Raw genomic sequence first — 12,705 nt, 5'->3', positions numbered from 1 at the left:
GTTTTAGGCTGTACTGCTCGAGTCTTATCCATAAATACACACCAAAAGAGCCGAAAAAGAGCTTTCCCTCTCTCCCAGCATCTCTGATGACTTGAGCTCTTTCTCTAGCCTTTATCCATTTGGAAGGGGGCTTGTTTCCCAAAGGGAAAAACATACCAAATGACTCTAGACATGATAAAATGTTAACACTTTTCTGTTCAAAGAATTGCCAATAATTTGGCTGAACTCTATTTCTATAGCATTGTAAATGGATTTTTTAACCAGCACCAAACACTTTCAAGAAGTCCCCTTAAACAAAGTGGAAATTCTTGTAAAAACAGATAGATAAAAGTAGAAGACTAATGGAAAGAGCAAACAGCTGAACAAACTGGTTTATTAAAAAAAAAAAAAAGTTAAAAGACACATGCACTCAGAAAAGAGGTGGTGGTGGTGGAAGGGACAGGTATGTAAATGTTAGTTGGTTTTTAACACGGGGAAAAAATTCAGTTGCCTGCTTCATAGCATACAAAACACATGTTCCAAGTGAACTGAGTTGATGCCCTAAGAAATATTAGAAAATCAGATGTGCACTCACATATTTATAAAATATGTGAGACTTTCTAGATGTGAAATCATTGGAAAAATTATGCAGGAAAGGATCAATATTTGATTATACAAAAAAAGTACATTTAGGGGCTGTTGCTGTGGTGCAGCGGGTTAATGCCCTGGCCTAAAGCACCGGCATCCCATATGGGCGCCAGTTTGAGTCCCGGCCGCTCTCTTCTAATCCAGCTCTCTGCTATGGCCTGGGAAAGCAGGAGAAGATAGCCCAGGTCCTTGGGCCCCTGCACCCACGTGGGAGACACAGAGGAAGCTCCTGGTTTCTGGCTTTGGATGGGCACAGCTCCGGCTGTTGCAGCCAATTGGGGAGTGAACCAGTGAATGGAAGACTTCTCTCTCTCTGCCTCTCCTCTCTTTGTGTAACTCTTTCAAATAAATAAATAAATCTTTTTAAAAAAAGTACATTTATATTAAACCCTAAAGAAACTGATACTTAGAATTAAAAATATTTTAGTGCACTAAAATTTAAGCAAATCAAACTGCAGAACAAAAGCTTCTTGAGGGCAGTGACTTTCTGTTCAAAGCTAAATCCTGGGAGTCTATAGGAATAGTGCCCGGGATACAGTATGCACTGATTTGCTGAATTATCGATAAATAAAAAGATAAATGAAAAAAATTACTCTTGAGGATCATTTATCATTAAGCACAAAACCTTTAAAACATACAAGAAAACCCCAGGGCTGGAGCTGTGGTGTAGCAAGTAAAGCTGCTGCCTGTAGTACCAGCATCCCATATGGGCACTGGTTCAAGTCCCAGCTGCTCCACTTCTGATCCAGCTCTCTGCTATGGCCTGGGAAAGCAGTAGAAGGTTGCCCAAGTCCTTGGGCCCCTGTACTTGCGTGGGAGACCTGGAAGAAGCTCCTGGCTCCTGATCAGCATAGCTCTGGCTGTTGCGGCTATCTGCGGAGTGAACTAGCAGATGGAAGACCTCTCTTTCTCTGCCTCCGCCTCTCTTTGTAACTCTACCTTTCAAATAAATAATAAATCTTTAAAAATAAAGAAGAGAAAACCCTGTATTTTGGCAATAAAAATCCAGATAATTTGCTTTATCATTATTCATATTCCAAAGTAGAAAAGACTTTAAAATATTTAAAAATTAAAAAAAGGGTAAGAATAATCCATATGCTTTTACCATAGTAAAATGGTACAGTTTCTCTGAGATGCAGTTTAGCAATATGTATCAAAACATAAAGGTATTTTCTGAATAATTTTACTGCAGGAAACTTCTCCTGAGGAGATCTGAAACCTGGACAAGTTTTAGGTACAAGTACATTCACTCAAACATTCTGGTAAGAAATTCCTGGACACAATCTAAAGCCTAACACTTCACAGTTCAAGAAGTCATGGTAATTTACATAATGCTAAGCAGTCATTAGGATATACAAAAATATGCTTGCACTGTAAAATGAAATGAGAAATACAAGATATTTATATGACTTCAACTGTATTATAATAAAAGACCAGAAATAACCTAAGGTTTATAAATAAGAAAACAGGTGTCTGAAGGGCAGAGATCTAAAAATGGTAAATATGGGGAAAAAATCCAGTTCTGACTCCTCACCTCATCCTTAAACCATTGTCTTATTCATTCAACCAAATCTTGAGTACCTATAATGCAGCAGTACTATTCTAGGATCTATTCATATAGTAGTCAATACGAGAGACAAAAATCTCTAAACTTATGAAATTTAGGCTTTATCCATCTCTCTTTTAAAAAAAAAAAAAGTATTTATTTGAAAGTCAGAGTTACAGAGATGAGAGAGGGGAGAGGGGAGAGAGAAAGAGAGAGAGAGAAAGAGATCTTCCATCTGCTGGTTCACTCCCCAGATGGCTCAACAGTCAGGGCTCGGCCAGATTGAAGCCAGGAGCCAGGTTCATCCAGGTCTCCTGGATGCAGGCTGCAGAGGTATTAACACTTTGGCCATCTTCCACTGTTTTTCACAGGCCATTAGCAAGGAGCTGGATCCCTTGGTCGGCGCCGTGGCTCACTAGGCTAATCCTCCACCTTGCGGCGCCGGCACACCGGGTTCTAGTCCCGGTCAGGGTGCCGGATTCTGTCCCAGTTGCCCCTCATCCAAGCCAGCTCTCTGCTGTGGCCAGGGAGTGCAGTGGAGGATGGCCCAAGTGCTTGGGCCCTGCACCCGCATGGGAGACCGGGATAAGTACCTGGCTCCTGCCATCGGATCAGCGTGGTGCGCCAGCCGCAGTGGCCACTGGAGGGTGAACCAACGGAAAAAAGACCTTTCTCTCTGTCTCTCTCTCTCACTGTCCACTCTGCCTGTCCAAAACAAAACAAAACAAAAAACCCACACACTAAAGTCTGTAAAATCAAGAGACATAATCACTCAGTACCAAGACAAAAGATAAAATGTACTTTAATGAAAAATTATTTAAAATCTATCCAGGAGAGAGCACTTAGTACAGTTGGAGCTTCTCTAAGAGACCAAATAAATTAAAAGAGCAGAATGTATTAATATAATCCTGTGTGGAAAAATATCAGTTTGAGTCAAACACTCCCTTTGTCTTACAATAGACAATAAATAATCTAGTATTGATATTTTCATTCTAGATGGCATACAAGATCAAAGTGTTATACTTAAATAATTACCATGGTATTCATTTTTAAAAACAAGAAAACTACAAACCTACCTCGCAATGATAATCAAATATTGCACTTTCAGTAGTATTTGCTGACTCTTCTTTTTCAGCACACGTTTCAAAGGATGAAAGTTGCTAGTATTAAAGAGCGAGAGAAAATGATCTATCAAGCTAATAAAGAATACAACTGCTGCTGCACCGGGCAATCTCACAGTACAGCACTGAAGAAAACAAAGACTACTAGCAGCGTTGGGAAGTGCTCTTTCAAAGCTGTTGAGTAGGCACAAACTTCTTGTTTCAGATCAAGTGTTGTGTCTTCAACTTAAGTGTACTCTTCTTTGGTCTTGTTGGTTGTTTCGAGGTTTGTTCTTTGCCTGATCTGAACTTGAAGCAGCAGTTTCAGGTGGTAAAGTCTGTTCTGTTACACTTCATACTGGAAACAAAAAACATAAGTACAACATACAGGGGAGAGTTAGGAACAGAGGGTGAGAAAATGAACAAAATTACTTCATTAACTTATAATCACGAGTCAAGCAAGTAAAGCAGGAAACTTCCAAGCAAACTCATTTGATATTTGTACAATCTCTGCAGTATTAACAACCACCTCCTTTAGTAACACACTTAAGATCAAGTTATCCACAGTCTTTACTGACCAAATAAGCTTGAAATTATACAGAATATTCAATTTAGTATAAGCATTTTATAAGCACCCTGCAACTGTTAGATTTTATGGAAAACATAACTATAGTTCCTGTCATCAGAGAACTTGCAATCTTGCTGAGAAGACAGGAGTTATATATGGAGAAAAATCAGAACACAAGACAGAAAGGTAACAAATTAATTTGCTCAATTAATACTTGAATTCCTATGTCACATACTATACCAGAAATACTACTCAATTTTTATTCACTACTGTATGTGCATCAAAGCAACATGGTGCGCACAGAGGCTTGTTAAGAGGTAGAGTATGAACTGAACCTGGAAACAAAAAGGCAGAATTTTAGAAGAAAGAAACAACTGAATGAATATTTTAGGCATGAAATATAACACAGGCCATCTCAGAAAATGTCAGTAAATTCTAAGTATCTTGCAAGCAAGGACCAGGTATTACATAATCTTCATAGTACACATCAAAAGTTTTCTGCATGAATGTTTGAGGCAACAAGTGTGATTGCTTGTTTCAGAGGAAAATAGGCTAGCCTGGCCAGAACAGAAGTGAAATGGAGTGTGTGGTCCAAAAGCTTTTTAGAGCCGATTATGAAGCACTTCAACTTGATAAATGAGTAAAAAAGTCCTAGTTTTTGATAAAAGCGTTAAGTCTTGAAATCCTTTGGGAACTGACTGAAGCAAACATAAATGTCATTTGAGCTGTTTAGAGTAAATAGATGAGAAATGTCTGGAGAAAAAGTAAACACATTTAGAAATAAATACAATTCTGCTTTACATGAATTATAAAATTATAAATGATTAATTTGTCCTACTCTCCAATGTTAACTAAAATGGTGCTGTTAACAGATGATTCGCATAGGGAAAAGAAAAAAGTGGGTATAGTAAGCAATGGATATTTATTTGGAAAATATCAGCAATAACTGTGAGGGGGCTGGTACTGTGCCTCAACAGGGCAAGCCACAGCTTGTAGCACAGGCGTCCCACTTGGGGGCCAATTCTTTTCCTGGCTGCTCTACTTCCAATCCAGCTCCCTGCTAATGTGCCTGGGAAAGCATGGGAGGACAGCGAAGTGCTCAGGCCCCTATACTCATGTGGGAGACCCAGATGAAGCCTTAGGCTCTGGCTTCAGTCTGGCCCAACCCTGGCCAAGGTGGCTGTCTGGGGAGTGCACTAGTGGATGGAAGACCTAACTCTGCCTTTTAAATCTTAAAAAACACTGTGAGAGGGGACAGCTGGTAAAACAGCTTAGACTAGGAGAATGAAATTCCAATCACTGATACCATTAAACAGGTTTAGCATTTCTAATCCTAAAATCCAAAATGTTCAGCTAACCAAAACTTTTTGAGTGCTAGCATGATACCAAAAATGTTTTGAGATTCTGGAATTTGGGATGCTTAACCAGTAAAGTCTCTACAAAAAATTCCCAAGTCCAAAAAAAACCTCTAAAATGTGGGGGCTAGCACTGTAGTGTAGGCAGGTTAAGTTGCCACTTGGGACTCTAGTAGCAGCGGTTTGAAACCCAGCTGGTACTTTTCAATCCAGCTCCCTGCTAATGCAACTGGAAAAGCAGTAGCAGAAGGGCCAAGTTCTTGTGCCCCTGAACCCAGGCGGGAGATACAGATCAATTTCTCAGTTTCAGCCCAGCTCAGCCCCAGCCACTGCCAGTGAACCAGCAGATGGAAGATGGATCCCTCTCTCCCCCAACTCTTTCAAATAAATAATAATCTAACACTACTTGCTTAAAAACTAACAGGGCAGGTGCTTGGTGCGACAGTTAAGATGCTGCTTGGGACACCTGTACCCCTTATCAGAGTGCCTGAGTTTGAGTTCCAGCTCTGCTTCTTACCCAGCTTCCTTCTATTGCGCATCCTGGGAAGGCAGATATGGCTCAAGTACTTAGGTTCCTGTCAACCACAGGGATACCTGGTTAAGCTCCTGGCTTGAGCCTAGACCAGGACTTTACTGTTGCAGGTATTTGGGAGCAACCCAGTAGGAGGACTGTCTCTGCCTTTCAAAGAAAATGAAGGAATAAAACCTAGCTCTAGCCCCACCTCAAGATGTTTCTGACTGGCAGCCAGGGTTAAGAACCACTATTCAAGGCGTCACTACCTTTCTCCACTTCCTACTGCTCTCCAGTCCTTTATCTCATTTCTTCCCTTAATCTTTAAACACAACTACTGGGTGACTGCTAAATTCTATCTGCCTTTGCTCACGTGAGCGAATTTTCCACAAGGAATTTAAATTTTGCTATCTTAGGATGGGAGTTGTACTGCTGTGGATTATACTGTTGCTTGAACACCTCCAACCCATACTGGAGTGATGGTTCAAGTCCCAACTACCCCGCTTCCTATCCAGCTCCCTGCTAATATGTCTGGGAAACAGTAGATGATAGTTCAAGTATGTGAGCCCCTGACATCTACGTGGGAAACCTGAATACAGCCTGGGCCTGGCTTAGCCCTGGCTGTTGCAGACACTTGGGGTGTGAACCAGGTATGGAAGATCTGTCTCTCCCTGTTACTGCCTTTGAAATACATTTTTGCTAGCTACAAAGTGACAAAAGAAAACCTTTCTTGACTATTACAGCACAAACTTTGATTATTTTCTTAATTTCTACTAAATGAGACAGATGTACCCACTTACTGACTCAACGTCTGATCAACTTTTCAGGTACCAAACCATTTTTTTTTCAAAGATTTATTTATTTATTCGAAAGGCAGAGAGTTACACCGAGAAGGGGGGGGGGGGGACAGACAGACACGTCTTCCATCTGTTGGTTTACTCCCCAATTGGGTGCAATGGCCAAAGCTGTGCAGATCCACAGCCAGGAGCCAGGAACTTCTGGGTCCCCCACGTGGGTGCAAGTGCCCAAGGACTTGGGTCATCTTCCACTGCTTTCCCAGGCTATAGCAGAGAGGTGGATCGGAAGAGGAGCAGCCGGGTCTCAAACTGGCGCCCATATGGGATGCTGGCACTTCTGGCCAGGGCGTTAACCCGCTGTACCACAACGCCAGCTCCCAAACCATTTCTGTACTTTGTTTACTTCATGTGTCTGACTGTGTATGTATCTTGGTCTTCCAATTGTATTTCAATTTTCTGAGAAGCAGACTCAAGTTTATTATCACAACATTCAGGATTATTGGAGGGCCAGTCTTGGCCTGTTAGTATCTATTAAAGCTCAAGGAAACCTACCAACAATTATGAAAAATTTAAGTGGCTGAATGAGTATTTTCACAGCTATGAGATTTCTATAATTAAATGTTTTCAATCAAATTAACACTGAAGCACTTAAAAAGTGTTGGTCAGGCATCAGTGAAATTAGCTATCTATTCAGGCCAAGATTATTAACATTCATTGGTGGTACTGACAACTTCTTGTGCCTTAACTGTCTGGGTATAAATGTATCTCCCTCCATCTCCTCCAAAGCTAGACAGAATCACAAAAAAAAAGTACCACTCAAATTGTTACTAGTTAGGCAACAATTCAAAAGTTAATCTGAGGGGTTGGCACTGTGGCATAGCAGGTAAAGCTGCTGCCTGCAGTGCCGGCATCCTATGTGGGCGCCAGTTCTAGTCCTGGCTGCACCACTTCTGATCTGGCTCTCTGCTATGGCCTGGGAAAAGCAGCAGAAGATGGCCCAAGTCCTTGGGCCCCTCTACCCTCATGGAAGATCTGGAGGAAGCTCCTGGCTCAATAGGCACAGCTCCAGCTGTTGTGGCCCAACGAAGAGTAAACCAGCAGATAGAAGATCTCTCTCTGCCTCTCCTCCTCTCTCTGTGTAACTCTGGCTTTCAAGTAAAATAAATAAATCTTTAAAAAAAAAAAAAGTTAATCTGAGAGTCTCCCTGACTACTGATTATAATCAACTTTTTTTTCCTTTGCTTAATATGGAAACAGTATCATTACTAATTATTTACTATTATGTCACAATGTTTCAGGAGCTAAAGCTAAATCTTTTACTTGGACAGAATCCAGATGGCTATTCCCTATGTTATCTGTCTTAAAATTATAACCACCTGTTTCATTTACTATTTGCCTTGGGTCATTGCTTTATCTCAAAGGCCTAACAGAAGCCAGTGACACAGTTAAGTATTAAATTGAAACATGTTGAGCTAATTTATTTATGTGCTAAAAAATCCATCTCAAATTACACTACCCACTTTATCATTTTTAAGTAAATTTTTTTTTTTGACAGGCAGAGTGGACAGAGAGAGAGACAGAGAGAAAGGTCTTCCTTTGCCATGGGTTCACCCTCCAATGGCCGCCGCGGCCGGCACACCGCGCTGATCCGAAGCCAGGAGCCAGGTACTTATCCTGGTCTCCCATGGGGTGCAGGGCCCAAGCACTTGGGCCATCCTCCACTGCACTCCCTGGCCACAGCAGAGAGCTGGCCTGGAAGAGGGGAAACCGGGACAGAATCTGGCGCCCCGACCAGGACTAGAACCCGTGTGCCGGCGCGGCAAGGTGGAGGATTAGCCTAGTGAGCCACAGTGCCGGCCCCCACTTTATCATTCTAACAAATGAATCTGAAAGTGAGACAGCACTCACTGGATAAGAATGGTAATGAAAGGGGCTGGTGCTATGGTGTAGTAGGTTAAACCTCCACCTGCAGCACTGGCATCCCATATGGGTGCCAGTCCAAGTCCCAGCTGCTCCACTTGTAATCAAGCTCCCTGCTGATGGCCTGGGATAGCAGTGGAAGACAGCCCAAGTGCTTGGGTCCCTGCACTCCTGATGGGCCCAACTCCAGCCGATGCAGCCATTTGGGGAGTGAACCAGCAGATGGAAGACTTGTCTGTAACTCTGCCTTTCAAATAATCTTTTTTTAAAAAGGCAATGAAAGCCTAAAAAGATCTCTCCACCTATCTCCCTTCTTTCTAGGACTTTCTTCCTTTGCGAGGAAGAGCAAAGACCCTTACAGGTCAAAGTTCTCAACTGCCTTACTTAAATTTTCCAATTGGAAACCTGACTTAATGTCATTATTTCTTGATGCATTAACTTGTCATAAGTTCATGTATAACACATTTTGCTATAACCTGTTTAGCTTTGGTGCTTAACAGGTTTGAATTCACTGTTACTTTGGGATCTAAGTAAATGATAAAGTTTAGATAACTAACCAACTTAAAACATCTGTTACCTCCCACTGAGAAGATATAAAATTGATACTACTAAACATACAAAACCAGTAGAAACAACTGTGCTAGGCCATTAATGACCTGAATGCTACTACCATATTTATCTGTTGTTACATACACGAATACTTTGAAGTAGGACATATGCCAGAGTGGAAAGATGAAGAAAGCTCCAGGCACATCAGAGAACAATGTAGATGAACATAATCCAACAGAAACAGAATGCAAGCCACATGCGAATGTGTAAAGTTTTCTAGCTATTTGATTAAAATCAAAAGAAACATATGGAATAAATTTTAATTCAATGTCTTATTTAAACCAATTACAGTCAAAATGTAATCACTGTGCTGGTTATAAAAATACAAGATTTTTACACTGCTTGAAATCTGACATTATTTTACATTACAACATTTTTCAATTCAGACTAGTCACAGTTTAAAAGCACAAAAGCTACATGTGGCTAGTGGCTACCACACTGGACAGCGGGGATGGGATGGGGTGGGGAAGTACTGATGTAGCTAATAAAGAAACAGCAAATCCAAAGCTTTGGGGCAAATGTTTTCAGTAATAAAAGGAGGCACCATGTAACAGAGCTTGTGGCTATTAAAAAAGAAGGAGTGCAAATCACTAACTGATTAGTACTGGCTGTAGCCTCAAACCAATGGACAGCTTACATGTGCAAAATGTGAGAATTGCTGATTAATCTATTTTCAACTACACACTAATGTTTTACCTCAGCAGAAAAGGATGTGTTATAGTTGCTTTTAACTAGATATTCACACATGTTAAGTGGAAAACATTCTAATATCAAGACAAAGGAATTTTTAAAATACTGCTTGAGCAGAAGGGATTTAACACAAGAAATGATGGTATTCAAGAAAATGAGTCTCCCACCACACACATTCTAGTTACTAAATCCTATTAAATACAACTGCCATTTTTCTAACTGTACTAATTCTCTATTACGAAAAATGCCAGTCTTTACAGCTCTCCATAAGACAGTTTGATTCAAGTATCCTAAAGTAGTTCCCCCTTTGTTTTTTGAAAACACAACGCTAGCAGGCACACCACTTGTATTTAATAAGACCTAAATATTTTTATTTCATTTTGCAATACAGTATTAAAATCCATCCCCTCAAAAGTCTGTCCAAAAGCAATTTGCATGTTGCAAGTACTTTGTTGAAAGTATGGCCTTCACAATGTGAACTTATTACAACTGAACTATATACCTGAAAAAGGTTAAAACAATGTTTTGTACATTTGCCCTAATTAAAACAAACAAAAGACATGTGCGTGTCTTTAGGAGGGGGGAGGGGAAAAAAGGGGTGGGGTAAAGCAAGAGAGTATGTCAGCTTTCACCCTCTCAATTCTCATTGCTAAGAATTTACCAGAATTATCAACCACACTCTTTAAAGGTCACTCTTAAGTCAGAACTTATTTACAAAAAAAGAAAACCTATCTTCTGGGCCTCAAATACTTTACTTTTCAACTCAGCTGCTATAAATACTCATCTCGATGGTAAACATCCAGAGCAGCTGCAAAACCACTCAAACTACTACCATCTCTTTTATTTCCGTCCTAGGGCTAAAAGGAAACAAAAAGAAACAAGGTTGAGTATTTATCTAGGTTTCATGACTTAGGTATACACCTATTCAAATATATAAACCCCCTCTTTACCCACTCCAAGGATACCCATTATTGGTTAGTCCCAGAAGAACAAGGTATTATACATAATACCTCTCAACACAGTACTGAGAATGTATTCCTTATAACAACCCAAAATGAAAATTACTCAGCATCTTGGTATAGTGCAGTTTGCATTACTGGGCTGTAATTTGGAAATCTACATTTGAAAAAATAAAGTTGGCAGTCCTAGCTGCGACCTGCCGGTCCTTAGCAATCCCATAAAAACCAAAGGCTCTCAAAAGAAACAGATTTAACTACCGGAGCCTTAGAACATCCTCCCTCCCGAGCACATTTTAAGAGCAAAACGAGATAATTAACTGGTCCCATAGTGTTCAGAATCTTTTTTCCCCACAGACTGAAGGCTGGGTTAGAGAACACTGCCTGCCATCTGGGTGTTTCTAAGGGAAAATCTTAAAGCAAAAGAACAGGAAAAAAAAAAGGCAGCTACAAGATTTGGTATTGATAAAACATCAGATTGGTAAAAACCTCAAACGTGTGCTCCTACTGGAGCTCTAAAAAACCAACCACACAGAATGACAAAGCCAAGCCGTTCATTGCACAATGCTGGCCAAGCGCTTGCACCATAGAGCCGGAGGAGGTGGTGGGGAAGCCACCACTCGACTCTCCCAGCGCACGCCATTTCCCCCACGATACTGGGGTGGGAGCCACGTGCCCAAAATATTAGGGGCTGGTTTCCTTTCTCCAGAAACCCAAGGGAGATGAACAGGGGACGTCGGATGCTGACCCCCAGCTCTAGCTGGCTGCAAGTGAGGGTGCCAGTTCTGCCGCGTTACTGTGCCAGACTGTGGAACCGACGTTTCTCTAGGCACTTCCTTAGATGGAGCGGGGTCTCAGTCCACACACAAAAGAAGGCGCCACTGCCGCACTGCGCTCTGGTCCTCGTAGTCTGCTTCCCAAGCAGGTGACAGCCAGGAAACTAAGAGTCAAGAGTAGGCCCCTCTCTTCTGCCTCGGGCTCTTCCAACCTAACACAAAGGACCGCGCCACCACCCCCTCGCCCCGCCCGCCGGGACCTGTAGTTCTCATTTCCCCGGCCAAGCCGCAGAGGGGGAGGCGGCCAGACTACAGCTCCCGGCAGCCTCCGCGCCCCAGCCCCGCACCCTCTGCCTCCATCTTGGCTGCGGTCGGAACCTCCATTTTCGCTCCCTCCCCCCACTTTAGTCACCACCACCACTGCCACCACGCGCGCCCCCCGGCCTCAACTCCTCGCTTCGGCTTTGAGGCCTGACACGGAGCCCAGACAGTTGAAGGAGGACGAATGGGGAAACCCGGGGCAAAAACTCAGGGTGAGATCCACCCTACCCAGAGCTCTAGCAGTTCCCACCTTGACTCAGAAGTCTCTCCCATTAGTCCTGGTCTTCTCATCCGCCCTTAGCCAGGCTTCTCGCTATCCCTAAGTGGACCCTGAGGTCGTACTCACCCCAACAGCTCAGCGCCCCCTCTCCAGCGCCGCCATAAGCAGCACGGCCCGGTACGTAGGAATAAATCTCGCTTCTCTCGCGAGAGTTGCAGGCTCCAAGCGCGTGCACGGGAAAGGCGGGGCGGGGAGGGGGGCTGTGTGCTCCTAATACGCTTGCGCACGAGGGCTGAGTGACGCTAACCAGTGCGCTGCGCTTAACCACAAGCAAGATGGTGGCTGGTTTTTCTCCGGGTTGTACTGCGGAAAGCAATCTCGATGTTTACTGACTCTGCTGGGACGCTAGGGGCGGGGTGGTGAAGGATTTAAGGCGTCTCTAGTCATTGCAAGACTAAATATATTTTAGCGAAGCTGGATTAAACTTTGAGGACTAATGATTCTGTGGGCATATCAGGGAAAACAGGATTTCCCAGGGATAACCCAGAAGTCCTAAAACCTTAATTTCTCACAACGCAAGCATTCCTTCTTTTATCTACTACAATTAAACGAATTTAGAGAGTCAGGTTTTTAGTAAGGTAATTTGAAAGTCTAAAGTAAGACCTTTGTCTTCAAGAAATACATTGCAACAGATCGAAGAGTGAGCAAG

General features: G+C 42.4%; 1 protein-coding gene across 16 annotated transcripts in view; it reads right to left on the bottom strand.

The window, feature by feature from the left end:
- Positions 1-12,181, bottom strand: part of CSDE1 (cold shock domain containing E1) — a 42,095-nt gene extending 29,914 nt beyond the window's left edge. For 8 of the 16 annotated variants that reach the window (XM_051857366.3, XM_070077822.2, XM_070077825.2 and 5 more), the window contains exons 1-2: positions 12,027-12,181; positions 3,250-3,631 (exon numbers count right to left, since the gene is read on the bottom strand). The gene's annotated coding sequence lies outside the window, so the exon portion shown is untranslated. The remainder of the gene's footprint in view (positions 1-3,249; positions 3,632-12,026) is intronic. The other 8 variants (XM_008264621.5, XM_008264622.5, XM_008264623.5 and 5 more) reach the window with 1 other exon arrangement.
- Positions 12,182-12,705: the final 524 nt, after the last annotated feature.

The sequence above is a fragment of the Oryctolagus cuniculus genome, chromosome 7, assembly GCF_051225735.1.
Source record: "Oryctolagus cuniculus isolate XC-2025 breed Fujian yellow rabbit chromosome 7, ASM5122573v1, whole genome shotgun sequence".
In the NCBI taxonomy this organism is placed as follows: Eukaryota; Metazoa; Chordata; class Mammalia; order Lagomorpha; family Leporidae; genus Oryctolagus; species Oryctolagus cuniculus.
This window is presented reverse-complemented; position numbering and strand designations above follow the sequence as displayed.